At 40.3% G+C, this 23,066-nt stretch overlaps 1 protein-coding gene across 1 annotated transcript in view; it reads right to left on the bottom strand.

The window, feature by feature from the left end:
• RGS17 (regulator of G protein signaling 17) overlaps positions 1–22,865 on the bottom strand; it is a 120,025-nt gene extending 97,160 nt beyond the window's left edge. Inside the window, exon 1 of the mRNA XM_003898023.3 lies at positions 22,716–22,865. The gene's annotated coding sequence lies outside the window, so the exon portion shown is untranslated. The remainder of the gene's footprint in view (positions 1–22,715) is intronic.
• Positions 22,866–23,066: the final 201 nt, after the last annotated feature.

Below are 23,066 nucleotides of genomic sequence, written 5' to 3'. Positions count from 1 at the left end.
CTCAGAAACGTACCTCAGAGCACTAGGAAACAAATTTGGCAGGCAAATGGCAGAAATGGCACAGGGATGAAGATGAAACAGGCAATTCATTCCTGGGAAATTCCTGGAAGGAAGTCAGGTTTCTAGCCTGAGAAAAAATGAGCTCACTTCTCCCCCTTGTGCCCAGACTTCAGATGCTATGAGCCATATATTTCCTTGAATGAGAGAAGGCAAGAGAGTGGAATCTCCTTCTTCTGACCTCTCATTCCAATATTTTCTCTACTGCAATTATATATTTGTAGTACAATATATTGGTTTGAAATGGATTGATGTCAGTTTTTTTTAAAAAAACTAAGATGTAGAAAATTCCCCTATATTCCAATCTGATACAGCCACTATGCCTTTGGTACCCCTTCACTTAGCCTTATATATTTCTACCTAATTAATGTATGAATGATAGTGTGCGTGTGTGTGTGTGTTTGTGTATAGACAGGCAGATCAATCTTTATAGCCTTGCTCTACAAAGGAGTTCAAATGGAGCTCTATGAGCCCATAAAAAAACCTCAAAGATCAAGTATAGCCATCTCATGAGGGCAGGCATTTTTGTCTGTCTTGTTCTCTAGTTAATCTGCATCTCCCAGAACAGTGCTAGCACATAGTAGATGCTCAATAAGTATTTTTTTAAAAAATCAATTACTCCTCTTTCCCAGACTATGTCTATAAATGCCAAATGCAATGAAACATTAACAACAAACAACCAAATAAACAAGCAATAAAACAGGACAGGAGGTAAATTTAGTTTCTTACTCTATGGTTTGAAAAATTTGCAGCTACACGCCATATTTTTCATTTTTATTATTTCAACTTCAATTTCCTGTTTATCCCCTTATTTTGAATGACAGGTCACTGTTCTGCCTTCAAATAAGAGATGAGTGTATATGAAAATCTACCTTATTTCATATTTGCATTCCAAAGAGTACTTTCCCAATTAGTTTATGAGGTGATTATTTTTCCTTTAAATGTTCATTTCCATTTTTTAAGAGTATCTTCTTACTTGGTCAATTGCATACAGGCAACATTCACTAGATGGGACATCCCCTTGTGGAACAATCTAACAAATTACAGCCAGGAAAGTGTTTGCTTACTTGTGCGTTTGTTTTAGCAGCCACACATTTGGCTAATGGACTAAGTAATACAGATAATATCATGATAAAACCTCCTCTTTCAGCATGCAAGGAAAATTAGATTGTTTTTTAATCTGTCTTTTGCAAAGCTGTAAATACTTTTTGTCATTTCAGATGCTTTAAGTAAAACCACTAGAGAAAAACCAATTTGTAGTATTTGTCTCACAACATATTTCTTCTAGTTAGGAGTTAAAATATTAGAGATAAGAAAATGAGGGAAAAAAGGACCCGTGGACTCAGACAGTTTCACGGTGCCATTTAAACTTATCATGCTATATGAGTCTAAAACCTTTTGCTTCACAACCTTGGGGAAATTCCACTATCTCTAAACTGCAAACTTGCCCCCTGGAGCCCTGAGGCAAAGCCCAATATGGTACCTGAATAATCAAAATTTCTTCCAAACATGAGGTCTAACCTAAAAAACATACAAATAAATAAACAAGTGAATCCATAAAACTGATATATTGTTTCCTAATACTTGTTTTTACTTTGATATGGAAACATTTTAAATTTCTCAAGAATGAATAAAATTGATGTTCCAGCAAATTCCATGGTACTTTTCCTGACCCTTCTCCATTGATAATTTTGCTTTTCACGGCCAAGAAGCTCCATAAACCCAAAATCAGTGTCAAGAGGGTTTTGTTTTGTTCTACTATCCATCTCGGGCTGCTGTTAAGTCTCCTCTAGTTACTCCTCTCCTCTCCATAGTTCTTTTAAACAACCAGTCCACGTTCAAAGAGATGTTTGGCTCACTTCCTAGTCTTATCTCCAGTCTTTCCTTTCCTGGTTCTAGTTTCCTCTTCAATTCTGATGAGCTTCTCTCTACCAGCACCTCTGCTTTTACATTTATAGGTCAGCAACTTGCTTTATATTTTAGGCAATTTTGATGCACTCTTTACTGCCCCCCCGCTCCCCACCCCCCCCCCACACACATCAATATAATAAGGGTTTTGTTGTTAGTTACCAGGAAGAGTCATAAAAGGATGCATTGGCTAATGACTCTTAGAAAGAACACTGCGACATTATTAATGCAATAATAGCACAGATAGTCTCCAAAATTTAAATGGGCACTATATTAATCTGTTTTCACACTGCTATAAAGAAATACCTGGTGGCTGGCAAGATGGCCGAATAGGAGCAGCTCCAGTCTGCAGGTCCCAGTGAGATCAATGCAGAAGGCAGGTGATTTCTGCACTTCCAACTGAGGTATCTGGCTCATCTCATTGGGACTGCTTAGACAGTGGGTGCAGCCCACAGAGGGCAAGCCAAAGCAGGATGGGGCGTCGTCTCACAAGGAAAGTGCAAGGGGTCGGGGAACTCCCTCCCCTAGCCAAAGGAAACCATGAGGAAATGTGCTGTGAGGAACGGTGCACTACGGCCCAGATACTACGCTTTTCCCACAGTCTTTGCAACCCGCAGACCAGGAGATTCCCTCGGGTGCCTATACCACCAGGGCCCTGGGTTTCAAGCACAAAACTGGGCAGCCATTTGGGCAGACACCACGCTAGCTGCAGGATTTTTTTTTTCATACCCCAGTGGTGCCTGAAATGCCAGTGAGACAGGACTGTTCACTCCCCTGAAAAGGAGGCTGAAGCCAGGGAGCCAAGTGGTCTAGCTCAGTGGATCCCACCCCCACGGAGCCTAGCAAGCTAAGATCCACTGGCTTGAAATTCTTGCTGCCAGCGCAACAGTTTGAACTTGACCTGGGATGCTTAAGCTTGGTGGGGGGAGGGGCGTCCACCATTACTGAGGCTTGAGCAGGCAGTTTTCCTTTCACAGTCTAAACAAAGCCTCCAGGAAGTTCAAACGGGGCCGGACCCCACCACAGCTCTGCAAGGCCCCTGGAGCAAGACTGCCTCTCTAGATTCCTCCACTCTGGGCAGGGCATCTCTGAAAGAAAGGCAGCAGCCCCAGTCAGGGGCTCATAGATAAAGCTCCCATGTCCCTGGGACAGAGCACCTGGGGGAAAGGGTAGCTGTGGGTACAGCTTCAGCAGATTTAAATGTTCCTGCCTGCTGGCTCTGAAGAGAGCAGCAGATCTCCCAGCACAGCACTCGAGCTCTGCTAAGGGACAGACTGCCTCCTCAAGTGGGTCCCTGACCCCCATGCCTCCTGACTGGGAGACAACTCCCAGCAGGTGTCGACAGACACCTCATACAGGAGAGCTCCAACTGGCATCTGGTAAGTACCCCTCTGGGACAAAACATCCAGAGGAAGGAACAGGCAGCAATCTTCACTATTCTGCAGGCCCCGCTGGTGATATCCAAGTACACGGGGTCTGGAATGGACCTCCAGTAAACACCAGCAGACCTGCAGCAGGTGGGCCTGACTGTTCGAAGGAAAACTAGCAAACAGAAAGGAATAGCATCAACATCAACAAAAAGGACATCCACACAAACCCCATCCAAAGGTCACCAACATCAAAGACTAAAGGTAGATAAATCCACAAAGATGAGGAAAAAACAGCACAAAAAGGCTGAAAAGTCCAAAAACCAGAAAGGATCTCAAACTCTTCTCCTCCAAAGGATCACAACTCCTCACCAGCAAGGGAACAAAACTGGATGGAGAATGAGTTTGACGAATTGACAGAAGTAGGCTTCAGAAGGTGGGTAATAACAAATTCCTCTGAGCTAAAGAAGCATGTTCTCACCCAATGCAAGGAAGCTAAGAACTCTGAAAACAGGTTAGAGGTATTGCTAACTAGAACAACCAGTTTAGAGAAGAACATAAGTGACCTGATGGAGTTGAAAAACAACATGAGAACATTGTGAAGCATACACAAGTATCAATAGCCATATCGATCAAGTGGAAGAAAGGATATCAGAGATTGAAGATCAACTTAATGAAATAAAACCTGAAGACAAGATTAAAGAAAAACGAATGAAAAGGAATGAACAAAGCCTCCAAGAAATATGGGACTATGGGAAAAGACAAAATCTACATTTGATTGGTGTACCTGAAAGTGATGGGGAGAATGGAACCAAGTTGGAAAACACTCTTCAGGATATTATCCAGAAGGACTTCCCCAATGTATCAAGACAAGCCAACATTCCAATTCAGGAAATACAGAGAACACCACAAAGATACTCCTTGAGAAGAGCAACTCCAAGACACCTAATCGTCGGATTCACCAAGGTTGAAATGAAGGAGAAAATGTTAAGGGCAGTCAGAGAAAAAGGTCGGGTTACCCACAAAGGGAAGCCCATCAGACTAATAGCGGATGTCTCTACAGAAACCCTAAAAGCCAGAAGAGAGTGGGTGCCAATATTCAATATTCTTAAAGAAAAGAATTTCAACCCAGAATTTCATATCCAGCCAAACTAAGCTTCATAAGCAAAGGAGAAATGAAATCCTTTACAGACAAGCAAATGCTGAGAGATTCTGTCACCACCAGGCCTGCCTTACAAGAGCTCCTGAAGGAAGCACTAAATATGGAAAGGAAAAACCAGTACCAGCCACTGCAAAACATACCAAATTGTAAAGTCCATCAACACTATGAAGAAACTGCATCAACTAACGGGCAAAATAACCAGCTAGCATCATAATGACAGAATCAAATTCAAATATATCAGTATTAACCTTAAATGTAAATGGGCGAAATGCTCCAACTGGAAGACACAGACTGGCAAATTGGGTAAAGAGTCAAGACCCATCAATGTGCTGTATCCAGGAGACCCATCTCACGTGCAAAGACACACATAAGCTGAAAATAAAGGATAGAAAAAGAATATTTACCAAGCAAAGGGAAAGCAAAAAACAAAAAAAAAACCCAAAAAAACCAAAAAGCAGGAGTGGCAATCCTAGTCCCTGATAAAACAGACTTTAAACCAACAAAAATCAAAAAAGACAAAGAAGGGCATTACATAATGGTAAAGGGATCAATGCAACAAGAAGAGCTAACTATCCTAAATATATATGCACCCAACACAGGAGCACCCAGATTCATAAAGCAAGTTCTTAGAGGTCTACATAGGGATATAGACTCCCACACAATAATAGCAGGAGACTTTAACACCCCACTGTCAATATTAGACAGATCAATGAGACAGAAAATTAACAAGGATATTCAGGACTTGAACTCAGCTCTGGACCAAGCAGACCTAACAGACATCTACAGAATTCTCCACCCCAAATCAACAGAATACATATTCTTCTCAGTACCACATTGCACTTATTCTAAAATTGACCACATAATTGGAAGTAAAACACTCCTCAGCAAATACAAAAGAATGGAAACCATAACAAACAGTCTCTAGACCACAGTCCAATCATATTAGAACTTAAGATTAAGAAACTCACTCCAAACCGCTCAGCTACATGGAAAGTGAACAACGTGCACCTGAATGACTACTAGGTAAATAATAAAATTAAGGCAGAAATAAATAAGTTCTTTGAAACCAATGAGAACAAAGATATAAAGTACCAGAATCTCTGGGACACAGCTAAAGCAGTGTTTAGTGGGAAATTCATAGCACTAAAATGCCCACAGGAGAAAGCAGGAAAGATCTAAAATAAAAATCCTAACATCATAATTAAAAGAACTAGAGAAGCAAGAGCAAACAAATTCAAAAGCTAGCAAAAGATAAGAAAGAACTAAGATCAGAGCAAAACTGAAGGAGAAACACAAAAACCCCTTCAAAAAAAAGTGAACCCGGGAACTGGTTTTTTGAAAAGATTAGTAAAATAGACTGCTAGTCAGACTAATCAAGAAGAAGAGAGAGAAGAATCAAATAGACACAATACAAAATGATTAAGGGGATATCACCACTGATCCCACAGAAATACAAACTACATCAGAGAACACTATAAACACCTCTACACAAATATACTAGAAAATCTAGAAGAAATGGATAAATTCCTGGACACATACACCCTCCCAAGTCTAAACCAGAAAGAAGTCGCATCCCAGAATAGACCAATAACAAGTTCTGAAATTGAGGCAGTAATTAATAGCCTACTAAAAAAAGCCCAGGACCAGATGGATTCACAGCTGAATTCTACCAGAGATACAAAAATGAGCTGGTACTCCAAACCATAGAAAAAGAGGGAATCTTCCCTAACTCATTCTATGAGGTCAGCATCATCCTGATACCAAAACCTGGCGGAGACACAACAAAAAAAGAAAATTTCAGGCCAATATCCCTGATGAACATCGATGCAAAAATCCTCAATAAAATACTGTATCCAGCAGCCCATCAAAAAGCTTATCCACCATGATCAAGTCAGCTTCATCCCTGGAATGCAAGGCTAGTTCAACATATGGAAATCAATAAACACAATCCATCACATAAATAGAACCAGTGACAAAAACCACATGATTATCTCGATTGATGCAGAAAAGGCCTTCAATAAAATTCAACACCCTTCATGCTAAAAACTCTCAATTAACTAGGTATTGATGGAATGTATCTCAAAATAATAAGAACTATTTATGACAAACCCACAGCCAATATCATACTGAATGGGTAAAGGCTGGAAGCATTCCCTTAGAAAACCAACACAAGACAAGGATGCCCTCTCTCACCACTCCTATTCAACACAGCATTGGAAGTTCTGACCAGGGCAATCAGGCAAGAGAAAAAAATAAAGGTATTCATATAGGAAGAGAGGAAGTCAAATTGTCTCTGTTTGCAGATGACGTGATTGTATATTTAGAAAACCCCATCATCTCAGCCCAATATCTCCTTAAGCTGATAAGCAACTTCAGCAAAGTCTCAGGATACAAAATCAATGTGCAAAAATCACAAGCATTCCTATACACCAATACAGACAGACAGAAAGCCAAATCATGAGTGTACTCCCATTCGCAATTGCTACAATACCTAGGAATACAACTTACAAGGGATCTGAAGGACCTCTTCAAGAACTACAAACCACTGATCAAGGAAATAAGAGAGGACACAAACAAATGGAAAGACATTCCATGCTCATTGATAGGAAGAATCAATATCGTGAAAGCAGTCATACTGCCCAAAGTAATTTACAGATTTAATGCTATTCCCATCAAGCTACCACTGACTTTCTTCACAGAATTAGAAAAACTACTTTAAATTTCATATGGAACCAAAAAAGAGCCCATATAGCCAAGACAACCCTAAGCAAAAAGAACAAAGCTGGAGGCATCACACTACCTGACTTCAAACTATACAAGGCTACTGTAACAAAAACAGCATTGTACTGCTACCAAAGCAGATATATAGACCAATGGAATGGAATAGAGGCCTCAGAAATAACGCCACATCTACAAACATCTGATCTTTGACAAACCTGAGAAAAACAAACAATGGGGAAAGGATTTCCTGTTTAATAAATGGTGTTGGGAAAACTGGCTAGCCATATGCAGAAAACTGAAACTGGATCCCTTCCCTACACTTTATACAAAAATTAACTAAAGATGGATGAAAGACATAAACATAAAACCTAAATCTGTAAAAACCCTAGAAGAAAACCTAGACAATACCATTCAGGATACAGGCATGGGCAAAAACTTCAGGAGTAAAACATCAACAGCAATGGCAATAAAAGCCAAAATTGACAAATGGAATCTAATTAAACTAAAGAGCTTCTGCACAGCAAAAGAAACTATCATCAGAGTGAACAAGCAACCTACAGAAAGGGGGAAAATGTTTACAATCTATCTATCTGACAAAGGGCTAATATCCAGAATCTACAAGGAACTTAAACAAATTTACAAGAAAAAAAAAATCCCGTCAAAAAGTGGGTGAAATATATGAACAGACACTTCTCAAAAGAAGACATTTATGCAGCCAACAAACATATGAAAAAAAAGCTCATTGTCACTGGTCATTAGAGAAATGCAAATCAGAACCACAATGAGATACCATCTCACGCCAGTTAGAATGGCAATCATTAAAAAGTCAGGAAACAACGGATGCTGGAGAGGATGTGGAGAAATAGGAACACTGTTGGTGGGAGTGTAAATTAGTTCAACCATTGCAGAAGACAGTGTGGCGATTCCTCAAGGAACTAGAACCAGAAATACCATTTGACCCAGCAGTCCCATTACTGGGTATATACTGAAAGGATTATAAATCATTCTACTATAAAGACACACGCATATGTATGTTTATTGCAGCACTGTTCACAATAGCAAAGACTTGGAACCAACCCAAATGCCCATGAATGACAGACTGGATAAAATAAATGTGTCACATATACACCAAGGAATACGAAGCAGCCATAAAAAAGGATGAGTTCATGTCCTTTGCAGGGACATGGATGAAGCTGGAAACCATCATTCTCAGCAAACTAACACAGGAACAGAAAACCAAACACTGCATGTTCTCACTCATATGTGGGAGTTGAACAAGGAGAACACATGGACACTGGAAGTGGAACATCACACACCAAGGCCTGTCAGGGGGTGGGGGACTAGCGGAGGGATAGCATTAGGAGAAATACCTAATGTAGATAACTGGTTGATGGTGCAGCAAATCACCATGTCAAGTGTATACCTGTGTAACAAACCTGCATGTTCTGCACATGTATCCCAGAACTTAAAGTATAATAATTTTTTAAAAAAGAATAAAAAAAAGAAATACCCGAGACTAGGTAATTTATAAAGGAAAGAAATGTAATTGACTCACAGTTCTGCATGGCTGGGGAGGCCTCAAGAAACTTACAATCATGGCGGAAGGTGAAGGCGAAGCAAGCTTGGACTTTCTCACATGGCGGCAGGAGACAGAAGAATGTGAGCAAAAGGGGTAGAACCTCTCATGAAACCATTAGATCTGTGAGAACTCATTCACTATCATGAAAACAGCATAGGGAAAACTGCCCCCATGATCCAATCACTTCCCACCAGGTCTCTACCTAGACACGTGGGGATTATGGGAATTACAAATCAAGATGAAATTTGGATGGGGACAAAGCCTAACCATATCAGGCACTATCAAACAATCTCATCCAATATGAGAGGAAAGGGGGTTTGCCATGATATAGGACTCTTTGTACTCTTCCCACTTAGGCTCCACCCCTTATAATCATGATCAATTCATATTAGTACCATTAACATTAGTACTCCTGCACTTTGTGAGTGGACAGAAATGTATACAGAGAATATGTGCTCTTCCTTCAAGCCCCAATGTTCTTGATATTCCCAGGACAAAATTATGTCCTTATCATAATTATCATCCTCTTCTCAGCTAACATTTTAGGAAGAATTTACTCCATGCCCAATACTACCATCCTATTTATTATCACATCAGTACCGAGCTGAGTTCTTTCCTATTCATAAAATATTAATTCCTTCAACATATCAATCACTGGCACTGCTTGGTGTACTAGCTTACATTCCAGTTTCTGGAATAAGGGAGACTAATAACAAATAAAATAATTTAACAGAGCACTAAATACTATTAAATAAAACGGATTATTGTTAGAGATAAGTGACAGATATGAGGAGGGATGAAGAAGGGACCACATTAAGAAGACAGTTCTTAGAGTCTCTTTGAAGTAGTGACATTTGAATGGAAACTTGAATGATGAGAAAGACTGGGGAACAGCTTGTTAGGCAGAGGGAGTGGCAAGTGCCAAGGAAAGGAGGTTGCAGGACACTTGGTGGTCTCTCTCCTCACGTTCATGGTACTATCCTTGCATTTCTTCTCTGAGATGTCCTCTTCTCTAATGCTCTCTTATGCTGATTTTTCACACCCAGGAGTATTCAGACACCCACCTGGTCTATGCCCACAAGAAATATTACTGCCTTATTGGCTTTTACCAGCCTCATCTTAATATTGCACACTTGACCTTCAAGGCCTTAAAGAAGAAATAGCAATTTAAAGCAAACCTGCATCTTCAGCAGAACCACTGTTGATCACATTGTCTAACATGTCACAGCCTCTTATCTAAGAATGCATGGGATATACTCTTCATGGAATTTAGTGCCAGGAAACAAAAATTCTCCTAAAGGTCTGTTTTCCTTCCTTAACCAATGAATTATAGATAATCTTTCCTGTTACCCTCTTATTTTGGCTGCCAGGAACCACATAGCTAAAAGGTAGTGCTCCTATTACAATAACGATCTTATCCAGGTTTTGTGGTACATTCACTATTTCCTCCATTTATTTCTCTTGGTGGTTTCTTATCTTTATTTTGTTTTATTTTTACTGCCTTGTGTGAAAGTGCTTTTATTTAAGCTGCCTCAAACTTTTTGGAAATAGATGATATATAAATCATTAATCACAAGTAGTTTCTAGACAAACACAAGTAACTTCCTCATTGCAAAATCTGATGTGTCATCCTGGTCTTGATGTTACTCACCCTTTCTCCACATGACATAACTCAGCTGATCTCCTTTCTTAAACTTTTTCTAATCTTTGGTGTAGGATTAATATACATATGAATAAAACTGGCTAAAAAATTTCCACATTCTTGGTTTTATGGCATATTACAGTGTCTTCATTCTCTTTATAACACATTTTTATTCTGACCATCTTATGTATGAATGTGTATATACATGAATATACGCATGTATACATGTATGCATATGTGTATATTTAGTTTCCTTCTTTTTCCACATGTCCATTCATGCAAATATGCTCCAGAATTCTAGGCTCACCAGCTCTCTTCTCTTTTTCCTTTGGCACTTTTCTACTATTGTTACCTGGACGTAAAAGACTTTCAAGTTTTATTTCTAGCTCTATTCATTCTCTTGGGTTTGCAGTCCAAATTCTCTGGTACCATCTGGACCTCAGAGTTAGAATGAGGCCTTGTAGTTCATTCAGCCTCCCAGTCATTAAATTTCCTCCATGACATCTCTGTCAAGTATTTGTCTACCCTACATTTTTTCAGTGACATTAAACTTGCTACCTTTCAAGGCAGTTTACCTAACCAGCTGGCTATGACTCTTAAAAGTTATTTCTGGCCAGGTGTGGTGGCTCATGCCTATAATCCCAGCACTTTGGGAGGCTCAGATAGGTGGATCGCCTGAGGTCAGGAGTTTGAGACCAGCCTGATCAACATGGTGGAACCCTGTCTCTACTAAAAATACAAAAAAAAAAAAAAAAAAAAAATTGGCCAGGTGTGATGGTGGGCACATGTAATCCCAGTTACTTTGGAGGCTGGGGCAGGAGAATTGCTTGAACCTGGGAGGTGGAGGTTGCAGTGAGCTAACATCATGCCATTGCACTCCAGCCTGGGCGACAAGAGCAAGATTCCATCTCAACAAAAAAAAAAACCAAAAAAGTTATTTCCAATAGGATGGCAACATCTCTATGATGCGTGTCCACTGATTCTAATGCTATTCCTAAGGTAACAATAAGAGCAAAGACACATTGACTACGAAATGTGTTCTAGGGGCACTGCACACATTATCTCTCTACAACTCTGCAAGGTGGTTTTATTATTTTCATCATATCATTGGGACAATTTAGAATGTATAATCTTTTCCCACGGCTTTTCCCCAAATGGTGAAACACACATATCTTCCAGGGAAACCACTGTCTTCCAGGTTAAGAAAGTACAAATTCCTCCAACCATGTCTCACACAAATTATTTTGTCTTGTAAGTTAATTTCACCACCTGTATTCTTGACTTCTAACGATGGTGTCAAAAATAAGTTCAAAATAACATTGCAATTGTGACTTGGATATGCAGAAGAGAACATAACAATTGCCAACTTCATTCTAGATGCTATATGGCTCTACTGACATAGCCTAAGATCATACTTGTTGCTTCCTACTTAATCTACCAATATCCCTGAGGCTTTTTAATCAATGGCGTACTAAACATCTGTGAGAACTCTGATGGCTATGTCAAACTATTTCCCAGACCGAACTCAATTTATTTCCTCACTAACCTCTTCATCAGTTTGACTCTTCCATGTCTTATGACATCTTTATTTCCCAGACTCATAGACTAAAATGCTCCCTGACAGCTTTATAGCTCCTCTTACATCTTCTAGATCTTTTTGTTCACCAAGTCTTGAAGGCTCTGACTCAAACATTTTCTCACATCATCATCTTCCCATGGACTCTGCCCTTTGCTGTTTCTCAGTTTAGGCCTCTTCTTCTCTCACCTGGACAGCTGAAATTGTGGTGTTCCTACTTCCCTTGACCACCCCACTGCATGGACTGATGAAGTGCCTGTCCCATAGCACAGCTCCTACCTGGTAATCCTCTGCTCAGACAGCTTCAGCAGCACTCTGCCTAGCAAGGAAAATTCCACCTTTTTACTCTGATATTAACAGCTGCTAGTATATATCTTATTTTTTAGCCTTATCATCTAGTGATTTCCTGTGAGTGCGGTATGCTTTTGAAATACTGTGCACAAAATGGTTTTAATTTTCCTGATTCTGCATCTATCTTTATTTACATTGTCTTTGAGCCTGGAAACCTTTCTTTGTCTGTCAAAATTCTATCTTTCAATAATCTGAGAAAATGTCACAACCTCTATGACACTTTTGCCAGATCCTGGTCTAGCCATTTAAAATTAATCTCATGCTGCTGACTTCTCACAGCATTTTAGTTCTTTCCTAGAATATAATAACAACGGAAATTTACATATAGGTCTTATCTCTTTATTCTTTAGGATCCCTCAGACTTGGCCATTTTTTTTTTTTTTTAATTTTGCTATTCTTTGGTACAGAGTAAGGATTGAATTACACAGCACATTAATTAAGAAAAAGGAGGCAGGAAACAGAAGAGGTAAAACTGATGAGTAGCAGAAACTGAAGAAAACTTGCAAATCTAATGCAAACACTTGGAAATTCAGACCCACACAGGCTGTATTTACCAATGCACCGAAAGACTTTTCTCTCTTTCCTTTGTTGCTACCTCTCTCTAATATAACTTTTTAGACTGTATCCTCTGATCTCTACTTTCAGGCACGTAACCTCTTTCTTTTTCCCTAAAATCTAACCAGACTAGAACTCTCTTGGGGCTAATAGTCAGAGGCCAGCACACCAAGTGCCAAAGTTGATTTTGGTTGCAATCAGCCACCTCACTGAGTAACCACATTCAGTGATCCTACTAAGTCATAAATCTCCATCCTCTTAAAAACAATCTCAGTGGCAATGAGCAGACAAGCTTTTCCAAGCTCACTTGTCACTCCCCCAAAGTCTTAATAAATATTTTAGATATTAAGTCATTGCAATGCCCTGTTGCTCAATAAAAAAAAAAAAGAAAAAGTTTATCATACACATTTATTCATTGCTGGTATTTTGAAACAAGACATAAAGTTCTTTGCACCACAAAGATAAAATTAATTTTATATAAGATGTACTTAAATAGTTGCATTTAGAAAGAAAACTTGGGGATAGATTATCAATGTGATTGAATTTCAGTATCACCTACGAGAATTTTAAACTATTTAACATAACCTATGTTAGGTCAAGAAAAGTGCTTCACATTTTTTCCTTCCTGGAATTAACATTTATTTAATAGAATTCTACCTTATGAAACCCCACTTGCATTACTCAGATGTTCAGTCAATGAAATTACTGAATTATTGGGAAAAATTACCTTCTTAAGATTAGGTCACATGAATTCACGAAACTGGAAGTGGTTACATAATATAGCAGAGTTACATAATCACGTATTGAATGATATTATACTTTAAGATATAATGAGTTTTTAACTAATAGTCTTGTTTTCTGAGCCCAGCCTTCCTGCTTTTTACTTGACTCTCCTTCTCATCTCACTGGTGCCTCCCTCTCTATTCTCAAGCATGTATCCTTTCTTCCTGAATATTTGGTTAGGATTATGCAGGCATCATGTCAGTTCTTTCCCATAAATAAAAGGGGAAACACACATATATGCATATACTGACACACAAAATCATCTTTTCAAGATATTACATTTTGGAGACAATTCCAGTGTGGGAAGGACTTCTCTATGGCTTGGTTTTGAGTATTTAAAATGATAAGTAAATGTAACTTTCAACGAAATCCATCATTTATATAAACATAGGTGGTCATTAGACATTGAATTTACTAAAAGTAACTTAGTCTAAAATATTTCTTCATCAGTGAAAACTGAAGTTACTGGACTTGAGTAGATGAAGAAAACATGGACTCCAATAGCTTGAGTCAAATTTGCCAATATTATTTTCTCATAAATTAGCACAGAAATCACAATCAGGGCAGTTTATTCCTGACTACCAGAAGAAAATAAGACAGTAGGGTTTTGTTTGTTTGTTTGTTTCCTGGCAGACAGAACGTTTGAGCTCTTGATACGTTTTAAATTTCAGGCAACAAAATTATGTAAACATCCTAAAATTACATAAAATAAGAGTAAACATCTATTTTTCTATGAACTATTAGATGTACAAAAAGCAAAGATACTCCTTTCTCCTCAATTTATCTATTTAGAAATACTAATAACAATAAGAAGAAGAAGAAAGAGTGGGGAAAATCAAATGTCAAGCCTTACCCAAACAGTATGTAGGGAAAATGTTAGTACTCCAGTTCACAATGAAGCGTTTTACCGCAATTTAAATTGGAGTATTTAATACTCCAATTCACAATACGGCATCAGTTAATCATAATAGTTTGTAAATTATATAGGTCATTGTATTGCTTTATAGCATGTCTATGCCTTAGTGCTCCAATAAAAGATATTAGTTTTCCTTTGCTTTTATCTAGTGAATTTTGATCATACTAAACTCACAGGTCACAGGTAAAATACTGTATGGTAGTGCTGAGTATAAATAAATTGAGAAAGAAATAGGTTCAAATCTTACATTAGCATACATTTTTACTTATTAACAGCCTGGTCAAAGATTTAATGACAAGCATGTTAAATGTACTGGCTGACAGGAGTGCAGAGCTCACCTTCAAGTTAATTGATTCACAATGTCAATGTCTTTCATTTCCATAGTTAGACATATTAACTATATATTCATGACATATTTCTCGAAAGGGTTTGAAGTCTTCACTCCGATCTTATAAATCATATAAAATCTTCCTAGATCCAGGCAAATCTAACTGCTAGATTTAGAAATTGCCCTAGTGATTTTAACAAGCTGGTATGGAAAATGGTTTTCTTTCTCAAAATTAAATGTATTTTTTTTCTTTTCATCCAAACCGAGGACTCTGGGTTTTTGGTCAAGGTACTATATTATAAACAGATTGCAATCAAAGATGGAACTGCAACAGTATCAGGAAAAAATTCTAAAATATTGCTAGTGCATGGGAAAGGTGAACCCTGAAGAAGGGCAGGGATCTCACTCTCCTTCCCCCTTTGTTCATCCCCTACACCAGCGTTTTAGAATAACTTACATTACAATGATTACACAGGGTAGCCTGTAAGTGAGGGAGGAAAAGGCATAGTACAGATGTATGTATACATTTTCTTTATTTCAATGAGAAGGAATTGGGTGTTGAGGTAGGTCCACAAAGAGGGTTAAGCCTCCAGTCTGTTGTTGTTTTGATATTACAGTCGAGGTTGTTAAATCATCCACAAACAGAGCCACTTCCTGCTTTTCTTCTTATCTCTGAGTCTCTGCTTAGCAGCTTGCTTGAATATTAGTGGTAGAGGCTCCTAAATTTTGAGATCAATTAGTCTATTGCTAAACCCTAAGGAAATCGTTGCCTATTACTCCCATGTTGTATTTAGCTATGACTTCACAGCTTAGAATGACCAGTACTCACTGGATAAAAGAAAAATAAGTTGAAGAAGCTTATATATGAATTCCTTGTGGAAACGGACCATGTTTAATTAATCTTTGTATCCAAAAACATCACAGAGTCTAGCACATAGTAGGTGCTCAAATATGTTTATAAATAGGTTGGTGAAACAAACTAGTCAGGAAAGGATAACACAGGAAATACATAGAGAACAATCTAAACATTAACAAGGACCAATTAGTCAAGACAAATACTGGCACAAAATTAAAACCCCTTCAAGCACTTATTGTTTACACGATGTTTCTTGTATCTATTTTGATTTATTAACTCTAGTAAAATACCTGATATTTTCATACTGAGTACCAATATATGAAGGATTTTATAGACATAATTTCTTTTAATCCTTTAACTTTTTAAAATTGTCTTCAGTTTTACAGATAATGATACTAAGGCTCAAAGAAGTGAAGGCTAAATCCCTGGTTATTTGAATCTAAAACCTGGGCTCTTTCCACCAAATTACATTCTCTGCTTTTAAAGTCTCCTTCTTTTAAGAGCAATTTTCCATAAGCTTTTTTGCCTCATATGAATTCAATCATATGGATTGCTGTGTTTCAAATAGCAAACTTTCAAATATTGTTGAGTTTGATTAAATAAATCCTGAAAAAATAGGAGAGTTTAGGGTAACAGGACGCGGACATGGGGTCGTCTACCAAGAGCCAAAATTAACTCATAAAATCTGTAGATTACATGACTTATCATAAATACACCAAAAAAATAGGCTCCTACCTTTCATAGAGACTGGAAAATAGAGAAAGTAACAACTTTCACAAGAGTTTTCACTGGATTTAACTCACTATACTATTGGGAAGAGTCAAGATAATTTTTAAAATGAAATAAACACTCACATGCTCATTCCATTTATGTCATAATTTCCCCCAGGTTGTGTCTGTTTTACTGTAATGCGATGGCTCTTGAATTATAACCTGTGTATTTCAACAGCCAATCAGCAGTACTGTACTGTGAAAAGCCTGTGACCCGAGATAAGGAAGTAAATATTTGCTTTGTGAACCACAATCATTGACTACAATAGACTTATATTTACTGACACAGGGATTTTAAAAAATCTCACATACAAAGCTTAAGAAATTCAGCGATTTTAGATATTTATTACTTATGCTAGAATACAAAGTATAAAGTACTTCTATAATTTCATGAAAAACCCTGCACATTTAATAAATAGTAAAAATTCAAATCCATTTCTATTTGAAATAGATGTTATTTTCCACCATAGGTCACTGCTTCTCCTAAAGGGAACTCTCATCATTATAAATTCTGAATTACTCAGGTTTTACTGTATTTGATAAACTGGTACCACTGATGATTATGAACTTTTACACTTTCAGCTGGGCGCAGTGGTTCACACCTGTAATCCTAGTACTTTGGGAGGCTGAGGTGGGTGGATTGATTGCTTGAGCCCAGGAGTTCAAGACCAGCGAAACCCCAACTCTACAAATAATACAAAAATTAGCCAGGCGTTGTGGTACACACCTGTAGTCCCAGCTCCTGCAGTGGGAAGATCACCTGAGCCCAGGGAGGTTGAGGCTACAGTGAGCCATGATTGAGTCACTGCACTCCAGCCTGGGTGACAGAGTGAGACCCTGTCTCAAAAAAACAAAACAAAACATTTATACTTTCTAGATAGTTTAATACCTAAGGACTTTGTAGATTTTCCAAGCTAGATAATTAAACTTTTGAAAACAAAGTTATCAAAAGTTACAGAACTTTAAAAGTCAAAAACAGGAGCTTACAAGACCACTGAATCATGTGCAACATCGCAGATACAGAGCTCATTAAGGTAACACATTAAATTCTTACTTTTAACATGTTTAAATTTCACCTAGAGCTCACAAGTTGAGGTAAGATATGATTCTAACCTGACATGGTTTTATAATTAAGCTTAATTGAGTCATTCTGATGGGAAATCACAAAGAATGTCCCTAGGCTCTCCATGTACTCCCATCTTTCCTTTCAACCCCTTTATCTCGGAAAAACTCGGAAGTTCTTCCATAACATTGGCAACTGGCAGAAACAATCCATCACTATCTGGGAACTCTTCAGACACAAGCTTCTCATAGTAAGGTGTTTGTGAGCAAATTGTTTACTGGTTCTGGACTTCTAAAAAGAACTGTAAAGTCTGGAAAACTCGGGGGTATAGCAGTATGTGATGAACCCCGATACCCTGGCTGATCCAGCCTTTCTGGTTTAGCCACAGTGATCTTTGTGTCTTTACCACATGGAGCCTTTGTCACTGAGCATTTCCTTTCCTTGTTTGCTGTTGCCTTTTAAAAAATTAATATTAGCACTCAAACAAATAAGAGAAATGTACCAGAATAGCAGTGGAAACACAGGCTAAAGACTTGAATGAGCCATCCTCAAAGACAAAAACTGCTTATCAGTATGTCAAAAAGTAATCAGTCTTATTGGTAGCCAAAGAAATAAAAGTTTGAAAAATATTATTTTCACCTATCAAGTTAGCAAAGATTTTTTAAAGAATGGCATTATGTTGGCAAGAACTAGCTGTTCTAAGCATCGTGCCCAAAGGAGAAAGTGCAATAGAGATATGCATACAAAATTTAGGCATGAGGATCAAAACCCAAAGATAAAAGAATGGCTAAATAAAGACATCCATAACGTGAACTATTTTGCAGTCACTAAATCGCATTAAAAATATCAATTTTAATTTCTTGAGAAACAGCAACAAAGGAATGTTAATTTTTTTTAGAAGTATGAGGTTCTAAAACAGCCATCCCCACCTTTTTGGCACCAGGGCCCGGTTTCGTGGAAGACAATTTGTCCACGGATGGCAGTGGGGGTGGGGGGATAGTTTTGGAAGGAAACTGTTCCACATCAGCTCATCAGGCATTAGATTCTCATGAGGAGTGCACAACCTCAATTCCTTGCATGTGCAGTTCACAATAGGGGTCACGCTCCTATGAGAATCTAATGCCAGCTGCTGATCAGACATGAAGAGGAGCTCAGGAGATAATGCTCACTTACCAGTCACTCACCTCCTGCTGTGCTGCTGGGTTCCTAACAGGTCATGGGCTGGTACCCATCCACAGCCCAGGGGTTGGGGACCCCTGTTCTACAACATGATTCAAATTCTTAAAACAATGGTACATTTATATAAAGGAAATAAACTTGTGGTAAACTATGCTGTGTTTTCAATAGCAGTTCTTTAGATATTCAGATAATTATAAGCACTCAGTACATGCCAAGCACTATGTTCAGTACTTTATATACACTGCATTGTATTTATGCCTGCATCCTGCCTTCATCCCTCTTGTATGTCTGAGGAAACTGAGGCTCAGGACAGATTAGTAACTTGCCTACAGCAATAAAGTTGTTAAAGGCAGGAGCCACAATACAAGCTAAGGCCAGCTTGACCCAAAATTTGTGCTCTTCACATCCATATCTGCCAATAGGTAATTTTGTATTGTAGGGGATCTAAAATAAGCAAATATTGCTTTTATAATTGGGAAACAAATCAGTAACATAAACGTTGTATTAAACACATACATATTCTCAAAATGACAATTCTGAAAATTGCTTCCTCCAAAGATGTAGAACCATAAACATGAGTTTCAGGAGCCCAACTAGTGTACTTGGTAAACAGTGTTAAGTGCTGATTTTAAAAATGCAATTCTTACCTTGGAAGACTTTTGTGAGCCATGTCGACCCTGCAAAATGTATTAATTTAGGAAATATTATTTTACACCTGCTTTTGCCAGATACCGTGCCAGGTGCTGGCACAATAGCAGAAATAATAGTCTAAATGAATTTCTTTGGAAGTTAGGAAAGTGTCTTTTTTTCAGAGATAACTGTGGGTAGGGAGAGAAGGAAGGTGAGAGTATCCATCAATCTCACATTGAAAGTCTTGGCTACCTATTGGCTACCTATAGCAAAAGATTATTTTAAGGTTTTCCATAAAAATATATTTGTCTGAGGACCCCTGACACTCCCTTGGAAATGTCATATAATTTTAAGCCTCCCCAATGCATTCACAATTATACTCTAACTATAGCAATCAGGTGAAATAAAATGCTTTTAACATCACATAGCATTATTCTCATCCTCTGGATATATAGTGGTCCTTCAATTTGCCCTCCTTGGTAGTGCAGTATTTTCAGTGTTAAGTAAGCAGAGTTGGAGAGTATCAGAAACAGGATTCTCAGCAGAAATGTGGTTGAATGGACTCCCAGCCCTCTTAGCGTCATACGTCATCATCCGTGCCTACCTTCCTTTTCCAGGAAAGCCCATGATTTTAGCAAATGGACTTCTGACACAAAGGCCATTATCTCTACAGCTTTAGATTAACAGGTAAATTCTTTCTTAGACTTTACTCTGTAAGTCAACCAGAATTTTGATCAATTCAGATTCAAAATTTTCACTTTTACTTGGCTGTAACAAGAACAACAAATGGGTAAGAATATATATTTCTCCTTTTCTTCAAAGACCGTGGCCCTCGTGGTAGGAAATGTTAAGGAAGGTTTATTATTTTTATTATTATTTCTTATTATGCAAAAGTATAAAATATTTATAGCAATGATAATGAACTTAGACCTTGAACATGATGAATTCAAATAAATGAGTACCTCAGAGGAAGAGCCCTACAACCAAAGAGATACCTATTTGAGAAGGAAATGCTGTTTGCCTTAGAATGAACAGGATAGTAAATTAACTGTCCTTGTTAATTCCCTTCCATGGGGACTAAACGCCAAGGAGTCGTTGAGGAACTATAGCAAAAAGGGTCGAAATCAATCAGCATAACAGACACCTTATGTTGTTTGTTCTGTAAATTAGACGGTTTTCTTAATCTTTCAGACTAGTTTCAGGAGGAAGGATGAGTGCCCGTGGCTCTGAGATCAGATGTCATTGCCATGGAGATTTATCTTATTTAATGAATAATACCACCCATCTTTTTGTAATAACAAACGCTTATTTTCTCGTTGCCTAAAACTAAATAAACTACTCTCCTATGGTCGCTCTAAGTGTAGGTTTCAAAAGATTATAAAAACTAGTGAATAAATCCAGTCTCCCCTGAGTGTGCTAATTACTGTTTTAGTTCATGTTAACAGAAGAAATGGCTTAACAATAGTAACAACTGGAGGGGGTCAAACTTCTCATTCATTTGTATTAAACCACCCTTTCATTAGATAGGAGTGCTATAATGTATATTTCTTGGATAATATTCTTACTACAAAAGACTTTGGAAACAAGTACAATGTACTTTAAATGTTTCACGGTTTGCAAATTATTTCGTACACGCAGCGTCTAGCAGCTATGAATTGAGGAGGAAAGCATTATTTTCCACTACACGAATAAAAATCAATTCTCACGTCTTCAGTTAAATGATTTTCAGAAGGGTTCATCACCCGGAAAACCAGTATGTATGAACGCCGGAAATGCAGATGGCACCCAGCCTCAGAACTGCTTATTCTAGATGGGAACCAAACTAAGATTTCTCTTTATTATTTGTGAAAGCGATCCCACGCTGGAGAGAATCTCGCCGTAAAACAATTTAAGAAAAGAAAGAACTCTGAAGCGTGTGAAGTTCTCCAGACAAATCTAACAGTGACTCTTAAGGAAAGAAGCATTTATGGAAAGGTCAGGGGAGGTCAGGAGAGTTATGCCAGGAGCCAGGGTCAACTGTCCCTGGGCGACAGGGGTTCTCCCAGGTAAGCCGGCGTCCCGGGCTCCGGGCGAGGCGCTGGGCTCAGGGCGCAGGGTGGGTCCCGTACGCCGGGCGGGCGCGCGGGCATCTTCGTGGCCAGGCGACCCCGGCTCGCTCTCCCGGAGCCCAGGGACTCCCGAGGCTGGCGCGGGCTGCCCCGGACGCGGTGCCAGCAGCCTCCGGCTCGCGAGGAGCAGCTCCCACCCGCAGCTTCCGAGGCCAGCTCTGTCCCTCCGCCATCCTCTAGTCCTCCGGCATTTTCCAGGGAGACAGAGAGGCAGGGAGAAGAGGAGAAAGCGGCCGTGTCTGCACCCAGCCTCTGCCGCAGCACTCGAAGAGGGACAGCAGGGAGGCCGGCGGGGAGGCAGAGATTAAACTGATTCCATCGATCACGGTAAGACCATCATCACCTACAGCAAAGGAGGCTCCGATGCGCCCATCCGGGCAGCGGCTCGCGGTTGGTGGGCGTTCCTCGTCCTCGCCCCCTGGGTGGCTGTGGAATCCACCCCGCGCTGCACACGCCAGGACTCCCTTTCCTTTGACTAAGGGGAGGGGAAGGAACAAAAGAGACCCCCCACCCCCTACACACACACACACACACACACACACACACACACCCCTCCGGTATTTTACTGCTGCTCAAAGGATTCATTTTCGCAACCTCTTCTGCGAACACCTTCCCCACCTGAGCAGTGCATATTCCCAAAGGTAAAGAGACATAAAGGAGGAAACACAGCACCCGAGGTGATCGGTCGATTGGACACTGTTGATTGCACATTCTCCTCATTCCCAGCCAACCGCACAAAACCCGCAGCACCTAGCGCCCCCGCGGGGTCTCCCGCGCCCCCGGCCCGGCCCTCCTGGCCGCCCCCAGCAGGCGCCCGGCTCTCCGCGGGAACTCTGGGACCTGGCCGAGCGTTTCCCGGCGGGCAGGACACTCGCTTGGTTCCCCGCAGCAGCTGAGGGCAGCGAGCGGACCGCGTCTAGGCAGCGACGCGGGATTCAACTTCCCGGACCCGCGGCGCAGCCCCCGCTCCCGCCCGGGGCGCAGCGGCCACAGCCTAGACCCCAGCGCCGCGCAACCGCCCCCGCCGGGGCATGGGCGGTCGCGCTCTCCGCCCCCTCCTTCCTTCACCTCCCCCCTACCTTGAAAAAAATCCATCCATTGGTGCAAAGCAGACATTTTGATGTCATTTACTTAGCACCGCTCGGTTTGGAGGCAGCGTCTTACCCGGTCGCCTGGAGATGTGGGCAGCGCGCCGATGGGTCCAGGGGAGCGGGGCTGGGTGGCTCGGTCCTCTAGCAGAGCCGGTTTGCTGCCATCCGCCCAACTTCAGCACCCAGCGGGCGAGGAGAGAGGGAGAGCGGCGAGGATGCAGGGGAGGGGGAGGGGGAGGAGGGAGAGGTGGGCGGGGAGGGAGCGGGAGCCGCTCGGCAGCGCGCATGCGCCTCGCGGCCGGCGCAGCCCCTCGCCCGCCGCGGCCGGAGGGGCGGCTTCCCAACCCCGGCGCGCGGCCGCGAGAGTCCCGTCCCCGCCCCCTCCCCGGGCGGCCCCCGGCCCCGCCCGACCTCGCGCGCTCGC

The sequence above is a fragment of the Papio anubis genome, chromosome 6 (assembly GCF_008728515.1).
Source record: "Papio anubis isolate 15944 chromosome 6, Panubis1.0, whole genome shotgun sequence".
In the NCBI taxonomy this organism is placed as follows: Eukaryota; Metazoa; Chordata; class Mammalia; order Primates; family Cercopithecidae; genus Papio; species Papio anubis.
This window is presented reverse-complemented; position numbering and strand designations above follow the sequence as displayed.